General features: G+C 43.8%; 1 long non-coding RNA gene and 1 other non-coding gene across 4 annotated transcripts; both read left to right on the top strand.

The window, feature by feature from the left end:
- The first annotated feature begins 5,288 nt into the window (after positions 1 to 5,288).
- LOC110356239 (uncharacterized) lies at positions 5,289 to 8,544 on the top strand. 3 transcript variants are annotated; one of them, XR_010468335.1, is made up of 4 exons: positions 5,289 to 5,548; positions 6,293 to 6,525; positions 7,077 to 7,160; positions 7,653 to 8,544. It is a non-coding gene; the product is annotated as an uncharacterized LOC110356239 (transcript). The 3 variants fall into 3 exon arrangements; XR_002409340.2 differs by lacking the exon at positions 6,293 to 6,525 and having other exon boundaries at positions 5,317 to 5,548; XR_002409339.2 differs by lacking the exons at positions 5,289 to 5,548; positions 6,293 to 6,525 and adding an exon at positions 6,810 to 6,828.
- Positions 8,545 to 10,201: 1,657 nt separating this feature from the next.
- On the top strand, positions 10,202 to 18,185 carry LOC110356236 (uncharacterized). The gene is made up of 3 exons (XR_002409336.2): positions 10,202 to 10,325; positions 16,530 to 16,652; positions 17,179 to 18,185. It is a non-coding gene; the product is annotated as an uncharacterized LOC110356236 (long non-coding RNA).
- Positions 18,186 to 22,263: the final 4,078 nt, after the last annotated feature.

Raw genomic sequence — 22,263 nt, 5'->3', positions numbered from 1 at the left:
GTGCCATAACACTAATATATTACAGACTGGTGTCTCAGCTACTCTTCACAGTTTTCCGTAAGAAGGCATGATGCTGTTGTCTCACTCTCCAAAACTTTGTATTTCCACAAATCTTCTACTGTATCACATTCAGGGACTTCGTAACACTCTCAGGATCAAAAGCAAACACAAATCATCTGTTGCTTAGCTTTACTCAAAGGGACTTATCCCAAAATATTATTTAACCCCTTACCCTGGCACATGTGTGATTAACTAACTTGATATTAGTGCTATTTGTATTTTTGAGAAGTAATGCCATGTTGGCAGTAAAAGTCAGATTATGTGTTCCCTTGCATTACAAGTTCTTCTTATATTACCACAATTCTCTGGCATTTGAGATTTACAATGCTTTCATTGCATGCAATCTCCCTGTACCTTACCATCACCTCTTCGGGGCTACTCAGAGAACCTTTTCTCTTCTGCAGCTTATTTCTGATTATAGCCTGTGTTACAGCAGATCTATCCTCCATAGTCAGCAGGTACTTGGCTTTGTACTGTATTACTGAAGTTCATACTGTTACTCCCATCAGTTAAACCATCTTGTTTTTCCAGTCTTAAAGTCTGGTTCCCTCCTGTTTAATGCCACTCAGATTTATCTTATCAGGACATAAAACAGAGTACTGTCAAATTATGTGCTAATTCCATTAATGAAAAAGCAAAATAGAGGTTTTCTGAAACTGGTTCTTGTAAACTTCCATTTCTATAACTCACATAAATCACTAGACACTGACAGAAAGGGCATCTCTAGGTACTATTTTGCAATCAGTTGTGATCTCACCCTGAACAGCCATCCAGCCCAAAGAGAAGCTAAGTAATCATGTTAGCTGGGTGCTAATAGCTCTCGCCAATCTTGTCATCTTGGGCTAGGTACTTGCTGTCTGACACAATATGCATCTAATTGGGTGCTGGCAGGTACCTGCCTGGCACTGCCTCATCAAAAGTATCAGTGGAAAAGTTGGCAGTAGGAGCTCAGATGTTCAGCTGTGGCCATGTATGATTTACACTGAAGTACCTCTTAGAGCCTGTGCACGAGAGTGAGGATCCTGGAGTTGAGCAGAAGAGGAGTGGAGAAGAAAGCAGGCATCTGTGTTTTGCAAAGCTGTCCTAGGAACTGCCCCAAGCTGAACCGGTTGGCAGGAAAGAGGGCTTTGCTCAGCACAGGAGAGGTACCTGAGCCAAGAAGGTGCAGGGCTGGTGCAGCACGAACCAGGAGGTTGGTTGCTTAGCTACGGGGAGTTCACAGCAGCAGCATCCTTACCTCAAGCCATGTGAGAGTGGAAAGCAGCAGCAGGGACAGAGAGCCATTTCGTTGTGCCACAAAAGCAGGAGCCTTTCTTCTCCACATCAGCTCTCTGGGCTCGTCACACACCCCAGGTGCTCATCGTGCAGTGGTTGGACTCTACTGGGCCCTTCAAGCCCCAGTCCCTTTGCATACCCCCACAGACCTTTCCCAAATAGCCCAGGGCCACAAAGGCGGGCAGTGTTGGAACAGAAAAGGTGAAGCAGTCAGAGAGGGGAGAACTTTTCCATGAATGGCTTTTTTTTTTTTTGTATTCTCATTAAGTATTTGTTAATTAGTAAACATAAAATAGTATTTTCTTAAAATGAAAGCACAATTCACAAGACTAATTTTCTTTTCAACTTTTTATTAGTTACCACACACAGACATCTGGCACATCCACTTACATTTGTGGGGCTGGGGGCAGTGAAATTACCTGTTAAAATCAGAATTGCTATTCCATGACACTGATGGAGGGTTGAGATTAAGAAATTGTACATCCATACATGGAGATTTTCTTTGAAAGAGTCTTGGTGAAGTAAGAGGTAAACCCTCTGTAATCTACTAGTTCATATTCTTTTTACTTCACCCGGCTGACTTGCAAACTCAGCCAAAACTTCCCCAAGGCAACTGTTATCACAGCAGTGATTAAGAAAAAAAAGAGGTAGTGCTTGATCTTTGTTCATGAGATTCATATCTTAAAAATTGTTTCCCATTGTTTACCTTCCTCCTATTGTTCCTCTTCAGAATATGCTTTGATAGAACTTCAGGCCATTTTTTTTTTTTAATCTTGTCTTTGAACACAGTTTGATGGTAATATGTTGTCTGGGAAGATATAAAATGAACAGGAACTCCAGCACTAAATTAACTAGTGAAAAAAGAGATGGACTAACTCTTGGAACTCTAACAGCTAGAATAATTATCATAGGGGATGCCTGAGAAGACGATTTCCACTCAGCAGCAATGAAAGACTGTGCAGATAGGTTTCTTAGCAGTGGGACTGTGCATGGCCAGTGCCGTGGGATCTCCCCAAAAGCAGCTCAGCTTGGTTTTGCAGGGGCTGAGAGACCACCATAGCCCAGTTGGTGGGGTCCATATGCAGGGTGAGGGAGTCCTGCAGCCCACACAGGGCTTTGAAAGGAAACACAGAGAGGCAGGTGTTGGATATAGGCCTGTTTTATTGCAAGGGACGGAATGGATACAGGCCTGTTTTATTGCAAGGGATGGAAAACACCCACTGGAGAAGGACATATAAGGCAGAGGCAGGCAAGGTTGTTCCCATGTCTTCAGGAGAACTGTTCTTTCAGGTTTCACCCAGGTGGTGGCCATTTCAGGAAGAAGCAAGTGGCCTCTAGGACCATGGTGGAGTTACACATTTAGCCACTGGCATGGGCAAGGAAAAGAAGATGAAACAAATGGATAAGGAAATGAGAAATGTAACATATGGAGCTACTCTGACTCCACAGTATTAAGTGGAAGCCTTTGATGCTCTGCCCCTTATTCAGGAGCTCAGTTGAGTATCAAGATTGTGTCATGCATTTACCGTTCATTCTTTAGTTAGAGAATATTTCTGTAGGATTTAGCAGGGCCCGCAGCTGCCGTGACGGTACCTGCTGTACCTGTGCCTGGAAAGCTTAAAAGACAGAAAGGTAGGAAAAAAATCATAATCCTGTATACATACCCTCAATACTGTTGTTGTGTTTTTCAGTTTCTCCTGCACTGAAAAACCTCACAACAGAAACTCCCATTTTCAGTAGTTCCAACTTCCAGCCTCACCCATGATGACATTCCTCATCTAAGATGTCCATTAGACATTGTGCACGCCTCTGAAGAGCTCTTTCCCCTGTTGCAGCTCCCCTAACCCTTTCTACAGATCCATGCCAATATTCTTTGACCACTCCCTCACCACCTACTGAAATCCCTTCCCACTCAGGAGCATTCCTCCCACCTGAGGCCCTCAGCTGCTGCCCTTTGCCCCATGATCTGCTTTAAATCCAGCCTCAGCTGAGCCACCAGCTCTGCTCCTGCTGTGTTCAAAATCACAGAATGTTAGGGCCTGGAAGGGACCTCAAAAGATCATCTAGTCCAACCCCCTGCTATTGGTAGAGTCATCTTCCACTAGATGAGGTTGCTCAGAACCTCATCCAACCTGACACTTCCAAAAAACCAGCAACCTAAAGATTCAAGACATTGTTTATGATATAATTTGTTTTCTAAGTAAAAAAGAAGGATGATCTTACAAAAGCCTTTCTTCAGGTTTCTCTGATAGAGCATTGTATTTAAAACATCTGAAGTGTTCAAGTTCAGATCCTCCAATTGCAAAACTGGTAGAAGTCTGACTGCAAGTAGTCACTTTGCTAATTTCTGCAGAATCAAACGTTGAAAGGAAGCTGGCATTCAGCAGGGTCTGTTTCTGGTGCTGTTATGTTGAGCCGTTGTGCCTGCAGGCTATTTACTAGTGGTGTGACTCTGAACCACATAAAAAAAACCATTAGGCTCTAATAGTGACTATTTAGTGAATCCACCTATTTAAATCAGACATGAAAGGCTTAACTCCCACAGGTATCTGTCTTGAACTGTAATTTAGTGCATGGGGTGGACATATTCTTCAGGCTGTATTTACAACGTCTTTATGAATCAACTTCTGATTTCATCTCATTTACCAACAGTGTTACCTTGTACTAGGATATAAATACATGCTCAGGGCACATTTTGACAAGAGCGAGCGTAGCGACCTCTATAGTTCAAGATGTGATAGTGGAATTTCGTTTGGTTTTGCCTTTGTTCTCTGTATTACTTGTTTCACTGACAGGAGGAAGAGGAGTACGAGTTGCTGTGCTGTCAAAAGCCCCGACTTCCAATGGCTGAACAAGAACTGTGAGAGACCTCACGGTCAGATGTGGTCCCTGTGACGCAGTGGCCAGCAAACCACTGGGTCTCAGCACTGCTTCCAGACTATCATGACGAACAGCAGCTGTTGTTTCTCCCATCTCACATCTGCATTCCGTATAACCTGAGATGCATTTGGTCTGCCAGTGAAATTAGTTTTCTTATCTTCTACTGTGTTTATTTGTGATTATACTTACATGAAAGTGTAGTCCAAGTTTGGCCTGCTGTGCATTTGCGGAAGTGGCAGATTGTTGATGGTTAGGAGCAGTACAGAACAATTAAAGAACTGTCCTTTGGTGTTTTCCCTGCTCCATGGTCATAACATGTAAATTCAGGCTGGGAGATGAGAATCAACAACACAAATTTTGCAGTTCCTGCTTTCCAAGGAACACTCTCTCCAGATCACTTTGCCAAACAATGGTTTTGTGGAGTGTTATGTCTTCAAGCACCATTCAAAGTCATTGGAGTCCATCAGTCAATTAGCACATACCACAGTGATCCATTTGTAGTCTGGGCTCTAAATTCTGGCTCCCACCTGTGTCTTTTCTGTTGTATTGGTGGAGCAGCTTCGTCCAGGTATGCTAACAACATACACGTGGAAGGATGTCTGACTGCAGCCTTTTACTGCAGCATGAGAAACAGTGAAGAGGTGCAGCAAGATGAACTGACAAGGTGACTGGTGTGATTTTATTGGTCTATGTAGGATGAAAACAAAAACCTTGAAGAGGACTTCTGTAGTGATTAACACTGTAGTGGTGTGTCTTGAAAATACCTGACCTGGTTGCTTTAGTGCTCTGTATACCTGCACAAATAAGCACTGGTTTTCTGACAGCATCCTCGTGACTCTAAGAATGCAGTACACCAGAGTCAGAGGCATGAAAACAACACAAACCCTTCAGACACATCCTAACAAGAAAGAAGTGTTGCCTGGCTATCTCATAGCAGCCTCAACTAATTTCAGTTAATTTTACAAGCCAAGTCACACCTCCAAACCCTTTGAAGTTATTATCACATGCTTGATCCTGCCCAGACAGATTTCTGCAGCATGAGAATTATTCTGCTCAAGCACTGTGAAGTTTACCAGTGCATGGCTGATATTCCTAGGAACAGCTTCACACAGGGAAGAGCAGAAGTGCTAAGCAGTGTCTGATATCTGGTCCACCAGGGTCCTGTTTAGCATTGCTAGCATAGAACAGGGTGAATGCCTTTTTGTAGTTATGCTAGTTGTATGCAAATCACATCACTAGAAAAACAGTTCTATAAGAAATACAGAACAGCCTGGAACCAAGTTGCTATTGAACAAAGGGAAGTGCTGAACATGCCCGGTTTCCATGGTCACCTGTAAGTAGCCTGGAACTTAGGTGTAAACCTGAGATGGACAAAAATATTTGGCTTGAATGATATGTGTTGCACTGCAGGGAAGAAATAAGAATTATTCTTATATTTATTTTAACTGGGGCTGCCAAGAATTTAAAGATATTAATGGGAATGTTCAAATAATTCACAGAATTTCAGTGAAGATTTGCCATTCAGTTAAAAGCTCCTGTTGACTATTCAAAGGGGAGTTCTACCCACAGGTTGTTAGATGCTATTTTTAAACGGTGAAAAATATCGTAAAATCAATGTATGGCGATGTAATTAAATTGGAGCCTTGGACAAGTAGTGAGACTTCAGAGTTACTCCTGTGTTTAACTTTCTTTGCTAGCGTGTAGAAAATATGCGCTGTAACCACACCTGTCCTGGAAGAAATTTCACGCCTAATTGTGAGGGTTACAAAACATGTTTATCCAGTATGAAATAGCTTTTGTGCAAAAGGCAGTCATTATGCAGGCTCCTCCTGCTTAAAAGTCATTAAGAAGATGAGTTCTTCCCATCTAAAAAAACATCCCCTTCTAGAAAATCTGAGGTCGAATGCCTGGTTTTGAGTAACCTTGAGACTTCTGTTCCAAAATGTTAATTATATTCCACTTTGTCTGTTGGCATTTGGTAACTATTACCAATACTGCAGTGCAACTTTGTACAGGTGACCCATGCAAGAAGGCTGAGGAAGCCTCTTTTCCCAGCCCACCTTGGGATTTCTCTCAGTGTTGTTTCACAGCAATGCCTCCAATGCCGCACCCTTTGAGATACTCATAGTTTACGGTAGAGGATTCACATAAACAAGAATAGAATCACAGAGAAGAAGAAATTATGGGGAAACAACACACCCAGTCTGCTCCTCCTGCCCCAACCACACCTGGTTTCACTTTGTCTGAAAGCAGCTGATGACAATGATGACAATGATGACAATGATGACAGATACCGACAGATACCTACAGGTGAATCACAGAATTCTTGGAGATGTATCGTTTTTCTAACCATCCTGCCCTCCTGAGAGGGCAAAGGAAGCTACAAACTAATATAAAGACTGCTGACACCCAAAATTAATTCTTTTGACTCATGATGTTCAGGGTTATAGCCACATGCTTTACTTTTATAAAGACCCACCAAGTGGTATCCAGATCCTTGTCTTAATGTTTTTATGCATATATTGGAAGTTGGATGCATGGATTTAGAGAAGAAAATCAGCACACAGTGCATTGCACTGCTTGTGATACTAAGGAGTGCCTGAAAAATACCAGGTACGTGGAGCAATTGCGTAAATAAAGTAGTTTTCCAACATTTTTGTAATATTTGTAAAATCAGCAAAATGCTGCAGGAAGTGAAACTTCTTCAAAAAGTTTAAGGAAGAACTAGAGGGTGTTGAAAGAAACTGATAACTGTCCAAAGATGAACATAACAATCATAGAACCCTGAAGAGTGACATGCATTGTGTTGTGTTTTGTAACAAAACCAGCCTGAAACACAAAGGATGTCTCAACCCCCACAGGCAATCCCAGAGATGGTATATAAGTGCCTCTGGCTCAGAGATTATCAGATCGCAGGTCCTTGCTTCTCCTTCTCATTGATCCAAGTAAGTCTGATCTCTTCACTACCTTTTTTATGTTTAGGTGTGGGTTTGTGACATTTTCAGCCGATTCCTGCACACACAGTCTGAGCCACAACAGGGAGAGTGCCTAACTTTGCGTGAAGATCATTTCCTTGATATTCTCCATTGCAAACGGGGCAACTGCAGGTCGCTCCAACCTGCAGTGCAGCTGCATGACAGATTACAGGGATTTGGCCAAGATGAGGTTCAGTCCAAGTGCTTTTACCTTTGACCTCAGGGTGAAGTGACCAGTGCACTTGGGCACAGCTTCTCAGCTGGCTCGGGCTGGGAAAGGGCAGAGGAGCTGTCTGTGAGGGAGGAAGGAGGGCAGGAAAGGTGCAGGAGAGAGGGAAAAAAAGTACCTGAGCCATAGCAGAGCACCTCTGCACGGCACGGCCTGTGCCCTCACTACTGCTGTTGGGGTGGAGCAGGGTGGTCTGTGCAGTGGGTTGTCTTGGACTTCGTGGTGTGTTGCAGGTTCATCTCCCTGCCCAAAGGATGTCCTTCTCCAGCCAGCAGCTCAGCTCCCGCTGCTCTGCATCCTGCGAGCCAGTCTGTGCACAGCCCATCGCTGACGCCTGGAACCAGCCCTGCGTCACCTCCTGCGGGGACTCCCGTGCTGTGGTCTACCCACCACCTGTGACCATCGTCTTCCCAGGCCCCATTCTCAGCTCTTGTCCTCAGGAGAGCTTTGTGGGCACCTCAGCCCCACTGGGGCTGGGCTGCCCAAGGGGCCTGCAGGGCTCCCTTGTCTATGGGGACTCCTTCTCCTCATTCAGCCAGCGCTACGGGGGCCGTGGGCCATGTTAAACATGGCAGAATGTGTGCACAGCAGAAGAAACAACAGGGCAACTGGATGTGCAGCTGAACTGAGGAATACAGCTCCGTGAAGCAGTAGGAACCTATGGGTGCTATTTGGCACCCATGGGAACTGCTCTTCTGCTTGTCCTTCTACTGCTCCATTTACTTTTAATGTCAGTTTCCTCAAAATGTGTCCTTTTCCTTCTTAGAAACCAAATTATAGACTATGCAAAATCTGTTTCTCACTGTCAGAGCACTAAAGCACAAGTACCACTAGAAACTGGTCTATGTATGTTTCGAATTTTTGGGACCGTGTCTTTTTTTCTTTGGTAGTTTTTTGTTTTGATACCCACATGTTTAATGCTAAAGATCCGTAGTTGTCACCACACACTATGATTCGTCCAGTCCATTTGAAACTTGAACCAAGAAGAAAGAACAATGTGCTGAAAACAGGTTGCTGCAGATTTTTAAGTTAAGCTTTTTTTCAAATACTGAAGTCCATCTTGCATTTTTCCTTTGCTTAAAATGTACATTTTTACTCCCAATAAACACTTACGATTGCATCCAAGTAACATTCATCTGTTTGCTTTCTTCTCTGTTTGGGGGTAATGCAGCCTCTGCAAACCAATTCAACTAACCTATCCCCTTATCTTAGTGATCTATAGATGAGTGTTAAGCTCCCTCAGACTGTGTTTGTATAATGTCTATGGATTAATTCATCAGGAAACTTTGCTTACAACATGCAGAGCTTGCCTATTTGTCTGATTTAATCTTTACAAGGAACCAGGTGTTAACAAACTGCCCAACCCTTATATAAAACCTTCAAGACCAGTGTTAAGTACTAAATTGCCAATCCAAAAGGATGGTAATAGCTTGTTCCTACTACCCCTGCCTTTCCATTGTTTTTTACCAAAACTATGGTAATTTCACCTACCGTAAAGAAATAAAAAGGGAATATTAGATTGTGCTCTAATTCTATACAACACAGAGAAGTAAAGACAGAATATTACATAGTGCACAGCAGCAGAGAGAACTTCCCAAAGACTAAAAATTAGCTAGTGATGAAATCCCAGTCTGAAATACAGGAAGCTTGAATCCACTTTCCTTATCTGTACTTTCATATCTAATTTTCTGAGCCCATGAAACTGCCTTACAGAATCACAGAATGTCAGGGATTGGAAGGGCCCTGGAAAGCTCATCCAGTGCAAACTCCCCCGGAGCAGGAACCCCCAGATGAGGTTACACAGGAAGGTGTCCAGGCGGGTTGGAATGTCTGCAGAGAAGGAGACTCCACAACCTCCCTGGGCAGCCTGGGCCAGGCTCTGCCACCCTCACCAGGAACAAGTTTCTTCTCATATTTAAGTGGAACCTCTTGTGTTCCAGTTTGAACCCATTACGCCTTGTCCTGTCACTGGTTGTCACCCAGAAGAGCCTGGCTTCGTCCTCCTGACAATCCCCCTTTCCATCTTGATCCCCAGGAATGAGTCCCCCCTCAGTCTCCTCTTGTCCAGCTCCAGAGCCCCAGCTCCCTCAGCCTTTCCTCACACAGGAGATGCTCCACTCCCTTCAGCATCTTGGTGGCTGCGCTGGACTCTCTCCAGCACTTCCCCGTCCTGCTGGAACTGAGGGTCCCAGAATTGGACACAAAATTCCAGATGTGGTCTCCCCAGGGCAGAGTAGAGGGGAAGGAAAACCTCTCTTGACCTACTAACTGACCTACAAGGTGGTCTTGAGGTGTGGGGTCAACTGCCTCTTTCTATGTGACCTCATAGGTGGGCCTTGCACCACATCCTCCCCACCTCCTCTTCAAGATCCAGGACCTCAAACCTATTACAGAGGGGCACCTGGGGAAGCAAAGCAGGTGGGGAAGGGGGTTGCCCACGGCCCAAACTGGAACTCACTTCCAACCCTCATCATCTTTTCTGTCCCCTACCTCTGTCCAACAGTGACAGGGCAGGGGCTGTCTCAGGTCTTCTCCCTCTGCCCAACAGGGCAAGGTGTCCATCACCTTATGGGGGGTAACCCCCTGGAGCCTCTCTGAGTGGCACGCCAGGGAGTTACTCCACCAGTTATTTCCTTTTCACACTCCCTGGTGGTCCTCAGCATCTCAATCTCCTCGTTAAGCTTTGCAACCATGTAGAACAGATCTTGCACCTGCTCACACCTCACACAGGTGGCATGCTGCCATCGTCATCCGGCAGCAGCAGGTTCTGGCACTGCCTGCAGCCAGAAACCTGAATAGACACGGTTCGGGGCAGACAGTCTGTCTGAGTTGCTACAGTCTTCTCGAGACAAGCTCTCGTTCTGGTCAAGACCACGGTTGGCAACAGTACAAGACAGCGGCAACAGGTGAGAGTCTAACTAGCAAAAGGTGACAAGCTCTACACCCCGGCGCGCGAGTTATTGCCCCGCTGCTGCAGCGCAGCGTGGGTGCCGCCCACCCGCGGCACAAGCCGATCGCTCCTTCCCGCGCCTGGTGGGCAGCGATGGGCTGCCCCCCCCGGAGGCTTTTTCGAGACGAGGGGCGGGGGGTGATCGGTAACGCCCACTCATGTCAGCTGCTCTCGCAAGGGCTGCCGCGAGCTGCCGGGTCTCTGGAGAGCGAAAGTGCCCGACTGAGAGAGAAAAACCCAAAAAAAGGCTTCTCTGTGCCTCGAAGATTTCGCTGAATCGGGACCCGCCGAGCTGCCCCGATCAGCCCGTGTTCTTGCCTTGACTGATAAGCGTGGCAACAATGTGGTTAGCTAAGCCTGGCTATGCCAGGAGTTCATGCACTTCAGCATGTGGAAAACAGCATTTTCAAGTCTGTACAAGTCAGACCATCTGAGATTTTGACTGTCATCTCAGGAGTGAGAAAAGCTGATAATCCTTTGACCATCTCATGATGCATTTATCACTCTGTTTCAGGGAAAATGCCTTCGTGAGCTTGTCGTGGCAGGGAGTGAATAGACATCCTTTTGCTATACACTCAATCATGAAGTATGCCTGTGCCCTCCAGGCTCCTCTTGCCCCGATTTTTTAGTAGATGTGCCTGACTCTCATTTCCTTTCCTTTCCCATGTCCTTATGGGGTGTTCTAGGACAAATGGTATGGTGGCTTGGATGTAATTGTTGCCAGAAGGGCTAAGAAGGGCTCTCCAGGTGCCTCACTGGCTTACGAAGTATTGAGGCTCATCCTGCTCACAGGGACAGCTGCATTAACACCACCAGAATGCAGGAAATAGGGGGCCAAGGTGATGTTCACTGTGTATATGCCTGCATCAGGTTTTCTTTTGGCTTCCAAGGCTATCAAACACAGCAAAAACATGATATTTGTATAAAATCCGTGGCTATGAAACATTCAGGATCTACAACAAGACCTGGGATTTCCTTTGAACACCTTAAATAATGCAAGAGACTAGTCATCAAGGATTATTTTAGCATCAGTGGGCTATAATTTGAGAAATCACAGAAATAAAAGCAAAACCCATGATATTGTGATGCAGAAAGGATTTTATTGGAACTGACAAATGGAATTTATCTGACCACAGCAATACTGCAGGGAACAACACAGAGGAATTAAGTTAAACTTGCACAACAGCAAAGTAAAAAAAGGTGAACACAGAGGCAGAATACTGTGAGCAGAGATCTGATACAAATGGGAAATACAGTGTCTGGGCTTCTTTCTGAGGATGGATGAGCATGCGCCGCTTCAGACAATTCTCACTGCCCATCGGAAAGCCATGCACCTCTGCTCACTCATAGCTTGCGAATTTGGTCTTGCTCCTTGCGGGGCGTAGCAGGGTGGGATGTCCCACACCTGCGGGGATAGCAGGGGTAGGAGTACTTGCCACCCAGGGAGGCACCGGACCCAAAGGAGCTGCCGAACTCCAGTGGGGCTGAGGTGCCCACAAAGCTCTCCTGAGGGCAGGAGCTGAGGATGGGGCCCGGGAAGACGATGGTCACGGGTGGCGGGTAGACCACGGCACGGGAGTCCCCGCAGGAGGTGACGCAGGGCTCGCTCCAGGCATTGGCATATGGCGCTGGGCAGCTCACGTCACAGGGCGAGTAGCTGCCGTAGTTGCAGATCTGCCTGTAGGAAGACATCCTTCTGTCTGGAAGTAAGCCTGAAACAGAGAGGGTGAGGAGAGCATGGGACAACGGCAACAGTGCAGGCGCATCTACAAAGTGGAGCCCTCGTTTTTTTCAATCCAGTGTCAGCAAAGGAACACAATCAGAGGGCAAGTGCCACAGGTAAATCTATTTAGAGTTACAGGTTAGAAAGACAAAATGCATTTTACTCTATTTAGTCTATTTCCTATTATTCTGTTTCACATCTTGAAATAGTTCTTACAATGCTCCTTATCTGAATTTCTTAGAAGTAAATTCAACCGATACATTAGTTCAATCCCTCCCCTGTCCCACAAAGAATTACTTACCTGGTGGAACAGCAGAAGAGAAATGAGAATCAAAGTGGTTTAAAGACACTCTGGGCTACAGGTGCTTTTATACAGTTTCTCAGTTTGCCCCAGGGGAGGTGAATCCTTCTTGTCCTCATTTGTACTCATTGTCCCTCAAATTACCCAATACGTTGTGGTTTTTTTTTGCATATGTCACTCATTCAAGGTAATTGTTTTGGATATTGTTTCTCCTAAAGAAGAAGCTCTTCCTCATATGGTTTTACATCTACATCATACCCCATAGAGATCACGCAGGTCAAACTGTGTGACTGACTTCCATCTTTGTTACAACTCTATTGGGGATAGAAGGAGAGCCAACTTATTTGTTGTGAATATGCAAATTAATTTCCCGAATTATGTTGCTTTCATATAACTTAACCAATATACAAAGTATACAGGTTTTCCATATATTGGTGTTTGATTATTTTTCATAGTATTATAAATACTAAGTCAGAGATGGAGATAGAGGTCTCAGGCTTTTGTCCAAAACCACAGTAGAATGTCTGATCCTTTTATTACTATTTCAGTTTAAAGTTTTTTTTTCTAGCAATTCATTTATAGAGAAAGAAAAATTGGATTTTGGAAACACAATTGTAAATCCTTCTTTTAAAATTAAAAGTTTGTCTTCAGCATTGGACTGTTAGCTAGAAATTGTCATCATGGTAGACACTTTTGCAATTTCCAGAACTGAGCACTGCAAAACGGGGGTACAAGATTGTGCCCTGCTTGATGATAGGTCTCAACTTTTATATAAGAAAAATGGAAATTCATGTCCAGCTCTCAGCTAATGTAACTGGGCTTAGAACCAAGACAGAAATATTGTCATGATAATCAGTCTTAACTTAGGTAATACTCTTTAATAATCCTAAAAATTTCATGCATCATCATTCATTACTTACCGTATTTGGAAATAGAAGTGCAGAAATAATATTATCAAAACTCAGCAACCTATGTTAGCCAGCCTATCCCTGCCCTATTATTTTTCTGGACTGAGACATGTCAGAAAGTCTGTGTCAGTTGTGTTTGAGTACTGATTGCAAAGCCTTGATTTTCTGTAAATGAGTTTTTCTTCCACGTGGTGTAGACACTCATTTTTCTTCCTGTTACATCTTGGAGATGCATATTTAGGTTGTCAGTGCCTTGGAGCTGGGCAATTTCCAATTCTGTTTCTTATGGTTCTCCAAATGAGGGTCCTTAACTCGGTGTCGCAGTGCAGGAGATACCAGACTGAAGATACGTGTTCTGTGCTCCTCCCAGATCTCCCACTGAATCAACAAGTGTGGCTGAGTGTATTATTTAGCCTCAGTCTTTTAATAATCCCACCAAGAAATCAACAATAAAAATTAACCAATTCATTTGGGTGTTGTACAAATGAGTGGTTGTGTGTAAAGCAGTGAAAAAACAAGGATTTTGCATTCTCTTGAGACATAAAAGGAAAATCCTAAGATTGAGAAATAAGGATGAGAGTGTTAAAATGGGCAGCAACGAAACCATCATGATTACAAAGCAAACATGATTTCCAGGCAAGGACTTAGACTGAGAGCATTTCTGGAGTCTGAGGAAGAAGAAAACTATTGGGTGAGAACAAAGAAAATAAAATGATGATTCAGAAGTGCCTGATTTGGACAAGAAGTAATTACCACAAGTGAGGCACCATCTTGTCACTGCTTTCCTTTTGGAAGGAGACCGGTCACTCCTAGCTCAGGAAGCCTCTGCCGGCTGTACACCTGCCCTCCTAAAGATGCTGAGCCCACAAAGCATGTGCTGAAACAAAAAAAATAGAGGTTTATTATTTCCCATGCCCCACTGCTCTGCCACTCTACTGTGCTCACGCTGGCAGCAGGAACTGCATCTTAGCCCTGCATGATCTTCAGACCTTCAAGTGTTGTGGCAGCATGGATATGTATTGTATAGTCTGCATTTTAAAGACTTGCAGATGGCCACTTTTCACAGTCATTTCCATAAGGCAGTATCCTCCTTGTAAACACAGAAAAGAAAGAATTGTAGATGTCCAGGTTATAGCCACCCTTCACTGTCCCTCATCCTTCACCATCCCTTTGAGAGTACACCCAAACTCAGATGACTATTAGTGTTGCATTGGCAACCTTGACTATGATCCATCTGGCTTTTTATGGATATAATTCCAAAGGTATTTTGCAGGGCCATGGAGAATGTGTTGCAAGACTTGGAGAGTCCAGTCTGAGGACTCTGCTACTGCCTTACAGATCTGGTAGCTCCTGGGGTTTGGGGTTTTGCCCATGAAACTGATTTTGTTTAAACTGATCTCGGACATCACCATGTAATTTGCCTGTATGCCACAGCCAATTTTCATCTGATTTCTCTGCCCCCAAGCTAACCTTTCATTTTTTGCAGTTTCATGCTATATTAAGAATTTTCTTCAGCAGGTAGAATGCCGCTCTGTGGAAGCCTGTGTAACACCCACATGACATGAGAAATTACTACTGATAATTTCTGGAAAGGGGTGATTAAGACAGAGACCAAATAATTTACCAAACATCTCTTGGCAATTAAGTGAGCCTCTGGGAGGAGATCTCAGGCATGTCTTGTACTTGTTAGTGTTATTATTTATAATTACAATTGTATTACCTCTCAGCTTATGTAAATGTGGTTGATGCCCAGATACTATGGAAATAGAGAGCTGAGACAGTCACTGCTCTCAGGAACCAATAAAGAAAACAACTAATTTTATGCATGGTAAAAGGAAGTATTACTATCCCCAGTGGAGAGGGCTTCTTGCAGCAAGTGCAGAGGGGAGGATGTCCTCACTCCAATGCACAGGGGACACTGAGGGCATCTGAAACACTCTCCCCAAATTCCTGGCAAGGCTATGCTGGAAATCCACTCCTGATCACTGTACCTTAACCAGGACATCTTTACTCTTCCCTGCGTCTAGACTCGATATGTTGTGTTCTGTTTTCTGAGTTGTAGTTTCCCTAGTAGATTCAGGAGCAAGACCAGGTTAATGTCTCTGTGTATAATAAAAAGCAAATTATTATTTCCATACCACCTGATACATCCACAGAAGTTCAGCTCACAGTAATGCAGGGACATGGTTCCTTAAATGAGTTTTGCTGTCAGGAGGAAATGATCATGTGAAATCTTATTCAGTTTTCCAGTTACTAAATGCTGTAAACAATATTTTGGATAAATAAATCCTTTAAGATCATGAAATGTAAATCCAGGTGAAGGAGGACCGTAGCATTTGACCGCTCTGATCTGGCGATTGGGTGAGGAGTGGGGTACAATTTTACAGTTGTAAAGTTATTTATTGCAAATTCATGTACATAGCTAGACCAGGATCCACTGTCTGAAAGGGGTCAACTTGATGTTTGGGACCAATGGTGGTGTTAGAAGCTGTACATTTTGGAGTGACTTGTGTGTAAGACAAACTGCTCCCTGCTATTCCTAAGCAAGGATTTCCTTGTCCTGTTTTGCTTTGTTTTTAACTAGGGCAATATACAATAGTATTCACCAGGAACAAAGTGGGATAAGAAGAGTTCTGCAGCATGTAAGCCCCGTTCCCCCTCCCTCCGCCACCCCTTCAAAACAGACACATCAGAAAGGTCTTCATCTCACACAGCTGCTTCTCTGCAGCTGTGAACAGGACGGTCACCATGACTGAAGCACCCAAGGGCTGCAGCCTATAGATTTTTTTTTTTACCTATTGAGGAAAAAGAGAGTGGGGATAAAAGGAGAGATCGGTATTTTGCCAAAATTGGTATAAAGGTCTCAAAGTTTCGTTTCCCTTTGCATCTTAAAGGTTTGAAAACCTTTTCACCAAGCATGACAAAAACAATACATTATTTCCAAGAATATAAATTTTAAAGAGTCTGTTTTGTCAAATCAGCAATCCTGTTTTACTGATCTGTCTCTGTGTTATGTGCTTTTGAGCTTGGACAAGTGGAAGAAGGAAGTTAATTTCTACAATGAGTTGGAAGAAACTAAGGGTGTCCCTATTTTGAGATGAAAGATTTCTGTAGGCTGCAACATGGATGTGATACCAATCTACTAATAATTGCTCAACAGCAAACAATATGCAAGGATTCCTCCACCCATTGATGTGACAAATGCACAAAAGTTTATTTTGTAACTAGGAAGGACCACATGCCCGAAGGATGGCTCAGACCCTGGAGCTGCCCCGAGAAACTGTATAAAAGCACTGGGAGCACCGAGCTCTTCAAACCACTCTTCTCGGCTTCTCTCTGGTGGTGAACTGAGTAAGTTTGACTTCAGTTAAATATTTTCTATGAGTTTAATAGCTGCTTTAATAAGAGTTTTAAGGTATTTATGTCTGAGCACTCAATATGTCTTTGCCTATTCTTGGGAGAATGTTATTTTCTTAAAAAATATTCAGTCACTTCTTTCAGCTTGGCAGGCTTTGTAGGGTATGGGTTTTATATGGAGAGGATGGGACTTAAAAAGCAGTTTTCATGTTTCAGAGAAAGAATGCTTAATGGTTTTATTTATGCCTGGGAGTGTTTTGCAAATGAAAACAATAATTTTAGGAAGAGTTTTAAATAAACATTGCTGGGTTAATCCTCACCTGTCCTTAATGAGGCCTCGCTGACTTCTAACAGGTTATCTACGTAATTTCTGCATATTAATTGCAATCATATTTTATCCTTATCTATAGAAGAGTCACTTTTTGAATATCATATGGTCTGAATAAAAGAGGGCTCCCCTTTGCAAATGCACCTGCACTGTTGCCGTTGTCCCATGCTCTCCTCACCCTCTCTGTTTCAGGCTTACTTCCAGCCAGAAAGATGTCTTCCTATAGGCAGATCTGCAATTACTCGCCCTGTGACGTGAGCTGCCCAGCGCCATACGCCAATGCCTGGAACGAGCCCTGCGTCACCTCCTGCGGGGACTCCCGTGCCGTGGTCTACCCGCCACCTGTGACCATCGTCTTCCCGGGCCCCATCCTCAGCTCCTGCCCTCAGGAGAGCTTTGTGGGCACCTCAGCCCCACTGGAGATAGGCAGCTCCTTTGGCTATGAGAGGTCCTTTGGGGCCGGTGCCTCCTTGGGTGGCAAGTACTCCTACCCCTGCTATTCCCGCAGGTACACAAGTTATAGCCGTGGGAGCTCTGGGCCCTGCTAAGCTATGCAAGGATTCCCCGGAGAGCTGGACCCAGTGGGGACCAGAGAAAAGTCCAGTCCATGAGTGAGCAGAAGAGCATGGCTTCCAGAGGGACAGCGCACTGGGCTCAGCCACACTGAGAAACAAGCCCGGACACTAAATTTCCTTTCCTGGTGGATTAGGTATCTGCTAACAAGATCTCAACACTGTGTTTGAGTGGCCTTTTACATGACAAATACAGAAAAGACCACAGTTTAAGATCAAATTGTTTATAGAAGACTAACCGTCAGTGCAAGTTAGATCCTGTTTATTTTGACCTTTCTTGATATATGGACTGATGTTTAATGGCTTTTGAGATCTAGTGGAAAAAACTGCTTGAAGGTCTGGTTAGGTTCTGAGAGGTACCCTGTTTCACAGTGTCTCGGATTAAAAAAAACCCAAACGTATATATATATAATTTAAAAAAGCAAACAGGTGAAACCTAAACTCAACTCTAAAATGCTGCAAAATGCAATGAACACAGAAGATCATATTTCAAACTGAAGCCCTAAAAGAAGACAATCACATGCCCAGCAAACCTTAAAAATGTATTCTGTACTCTCTCTGGGTTGTCATGTTCTGCTGCTATGAAGTCCTTGTACTGTTTCAATTAAAGCTTCTGTTGCATCACAATATTTGCCTTCTGGTTTCCTTCTCTCCTCATCTTAAAAATATTAGACAATGATGCCAAAGGGTTTCTTCATTGGAGAGCAAGGCTCCTCTGAGTGAGAGAGCAACTACAATGTATTGAGTATTGTCCAGGCACGGATGAGGAGCGAGTTGAGAGTCTGTGGGGCAGTCTGGCAAGGGTGATACTATTGTAGGCGTCTATTACAGGCCCCCAGATCGGGGTGAGGAAGTTGATGAGGCCTCTACGGACAGCTGAGAGCAGGGACCTGGGGGTCCGGGTGGAAAAATACCATTTTAGGGATGAGCTTTCTGGGTGAGTTCAGAGTTGATGACTGTTTGCTCACTGCTACCAGGGGAAACTCAACTTGGTTTTATAATGGGGAATGTGTGCATCATCCTTTCAGATCAGACCAAGCAGTTCTTCTTCCCTAACCCCTGGTGTGCCTTGGAAAGGACAGGAAGCTTGGTTTAGACACTGCAATTGTATGTGGCACCAAAAGCTTCTAAAGAAAGCCTAAGAACCAGAATTGATGAAATGTGTGATAACACATTTTTTGTCCTCCAAACACCTATCAATTAGAATCGAATAGAGTCACCACTGGGACAGATCCCAAGCTGTCACTACAAGGAGCCTTCAGCTATAACTGCCTCACAACTCTTTCCCATTCCTTATCCCCTTCCCAGGAAGGTAAATGGGCTTCCTAGCCCATCAGGAACAGTGTCAGAGCAGCAAACACCCTGCCACAGCCCCCCCACATGTGCAAGACAAAAGCAAAGTACAACGCTGGAGCACCCTCTAGGCAGAAGTTGCATGCAATTCAACTGCTTCCATGACAGTGCTGGCTCCTGGATGCAGCCACACTCCTGGCTTGGTGCCTCAGTGGTGGCTTGGCCCATGGAGTTTAAAAAAAAAAAAAAGCTGCCAAAACAAAGTTAAAAAAGTTTTGGTTAAACTAACATACCACTATCATTAGTTCTAAGGCTTTCAGTCATAGACTCCTTGAGGAAGCATCACCAATCTTACGTTTTAGAGAGGAATGATTACTCAGCACTGTGGCATCTTATTCCAGCGATTACCAGAATGGTAATAACCGTCACCACCACTGCGGTCAGAGAGCCATCATTGTTAACACCTCCTGAAATGCCTGTTCTGAGCAAGCCCAAGGCTTTCCCAGGATGTTTCTTCAGGGATCTCCATAGTGACTCACCATAATGTAGAGATCGTTTTGATGCACTGAAAGTAAACTAGTTAACAGAAAGAAAAACAGGAGCAGTGCAGAAACATATTCTTTATGGTGAGCAGTGATGAGTAATGCCAGGGCAGAGACCTCCAGCCTGACCTTTTTCAATGAAGTGTACCACCATCACCACGAACTTTGTCACCATCCTGGCTTTTCCACATTAACTACACTATGCCTTTTTTTTTTATCCATAAAGAGGTTTGGGTCTACATAAACATGATGTGTTGTGGCTGGATGTGATTTTGAAGGGTGCTCAGCTCCAGATGTGCATGTTCTAAAGAATATTTTCAAGTTAGGTCTCTCTAGCTTTCTTATTTGTCATACATCTATTGCTTATACCACTTGAGGGCCTGGTAACTGACATTTGTGGCTTGGCATAGAAGTATTACAGGGAGGGAATAGTAACTTGCATCATGGGAGGATCTACCTCCTATGTATTACCATTGCAAAATTATATCTTTTGGTTCATTAGCATGTCTTACTGACTCAAGTTTTGGAAACTAAAGAGTATTGCTTTGAAGATTTGCAGGGCTGATTGATGTGCAAAGATTAAATCTTGATGAGACATAGGGCATTGTGAGCACTGTTCCTGCCCAAATGTGTGGTGAAACACAACTGTTTTGAAATTGTTGCTTGCTCGGAATGGAATAATTGTTGATACTTGTCAATCTTTTTAATACATTCACAGTATTGGCATTTGTATTGCATTTTATTGTAGCTGTTCTGAAGAATAACCATAGGCACAGGCAATCGAGTGCATTGCTCAGAGCCAAGTAACCCTGAAGAGGAGTGACAGGAAAGTGAAAGCTGCTTCTCTCACCCCACGGGGCTTTTGCGGCGCCCCCCACAGATCCACAGGGCCCAGATTTTCCAAAGATTTCATATTTAATAAGCTAGTTTGAAAGTTTGCAACTTACTGAGTACCCCAACATCAATGGGAAATATGAACCAATTCTCCTCCCAACCATGTTTTTTCTTTCCTTGTCTAGATTTTTCTTGCTGACAGACCAAAACTGTCTGTTATTTCACTTATGTCAGGGCAATCAAACATTAAAACTTAACTGTGGTGTTCAGGAAATGCTATAATTACATCAGACCTTTCAAAATATAGCAACAGCTGAGTCTAATCCAAGTCGTTGCATGGAAGCAAGTCATTTAGACTCAGGGCAGCAATTATCTTTTCTGTAAAAAGTGACACAATAACTACCTACTTTCCATAAAATACTGGTGATGGCAAAAAATGATGAACAGCAGAAGAGCTGGGTAAGCAGCAAACTTAGAGTTGTCTCACAGTGTAAACAGAAAAGGAGATTAAGGGACTGGCACAGGCTTATCACCGGGCTGATCTTTGTGAACAGGCATTGATGAAGACTTTGTAGAAGCCATGGTGTACCAGCAGCTCTCCTGGGCATGCAATCGGCAGCAAAGGCTCGGGATGCTAATCCAGTCCACATTCGTGGCTGGTTCATGACGACCCTGGTCAGGAGCATGTACCTGGACTTGCCTTTAGCACACATCTAGACTTGCAGGTAGGTTTTGCAGTCCCTGCTAAGCTACCTTCTCACCAGTGTCCGAGTCAGCCCGAGCTCATTCCACAGGAGGGCAGCAGTCCCAACATGGAACTGGGTGACCAGAACTGCATCCCAGCTGGGTCCGGCAGCCCCGCCAACCTTTTCCTGCCCTTGCAGGAGAAACCAGGCTTCTCCAGAGCAGCTCCCCCTCAGGCTGGGAAGGGAGCTGGAAAGAAAGAGGAACTTCCAAATCCTCTGATGGAGACATTTGCTAATTGCTCCATCAGACCTTCCCAGCCACAGGAAAATGGGTTCCTGGCTGTTGCCAAGTGTCTTTTAAAAATTGTTTTGGATTTTTTTACATATTAAAAATCCCAGCTTTTGCACTTCTGGAACTGCTGGGCTGAGGGATCCAAATGTATTTAACGAGCCCTATGGAAACAGCCCTATGTCTTGATCGTTGACATGAAAGCTATTGTCACAGAACAAAATAAAAGCAGTTTTATAATAAAATCATCAGTTTACTAGATAAAAAAAAAAAAAAATCCTGAGAAGATATGGAGATAAACATGTAAAATCATGACCTTTTTTCCAAATCAGTTATTACAGAGTCTTTGGGAATGTAACCCAAATAATATACTATTAACATTCTATTAACATACCACTTTACATGTGTAATACATCAGTGCATGTTTGTCAAGCACTCAGACTCCCTTTGTTCTGTGGAAGTCTTGGAATATTTCTAGATAGCTATAATTGCAAGAATAACATAGTATTTCCTAGGCACCAAAAGACCATGACTTAAATAAGTAAACACATGTACGTAGCCATTACGGAAGAATGAAATTAACATAATATTTAGTATTAAAACAGCATCTGAAATTGCTTGGTATGAGCAGGACACACCTGTCCTAAATGGCATCTGCCTAGAGAGACACACCGGTGGCACCAGCTGGGCAGATGTAGATATTTGGGTCTTTAACCAAGACATCGAGGTCCTCCAGGTCCACAAAGTGACTGTTAACACTCACGTGTGAAATAGAGTTCCTTGCAAAAGCAGGCCAGAAAAGTTTGGTTGCAGAAATATGAACAATATCTTGAATCTGGCTCAGTTCAGTTTGTTTATGGGAAAGATTTCCTCCAAATAGGACTGGTTATGAGTTGGAAGAGGATGCTTTTTTAAAAATATGCGTTTTGCTATAATCTAGAGTTGTATACTTACAAAATACAGACCCACGTTTCTCTATGAAACAGACTTCTGCTCACTGTTTTCCAGACTGCAACCTGAATTATGCAGCTGACATCCCATTTTTGCACAAGTGCCTGCAG

The sequence above is a fragment of the Columba livia genome, chromosome 28 (assembly GCF_036013475.1).
Source record: "Columba livia isolate bColLiv1 breed racing homer chromosome 28, bColLiv1.pat.W.v2, whole genome shotgun sequence".
Taxonomy (NCBI): Eukaryota; Metazoa; Chordata; class Aves; order Columbiformes; family Columbidae; genus Columba; species Columba livia.
This window is presented reverse-complemented; position numbering and strand designations above follow the sequence as displayed.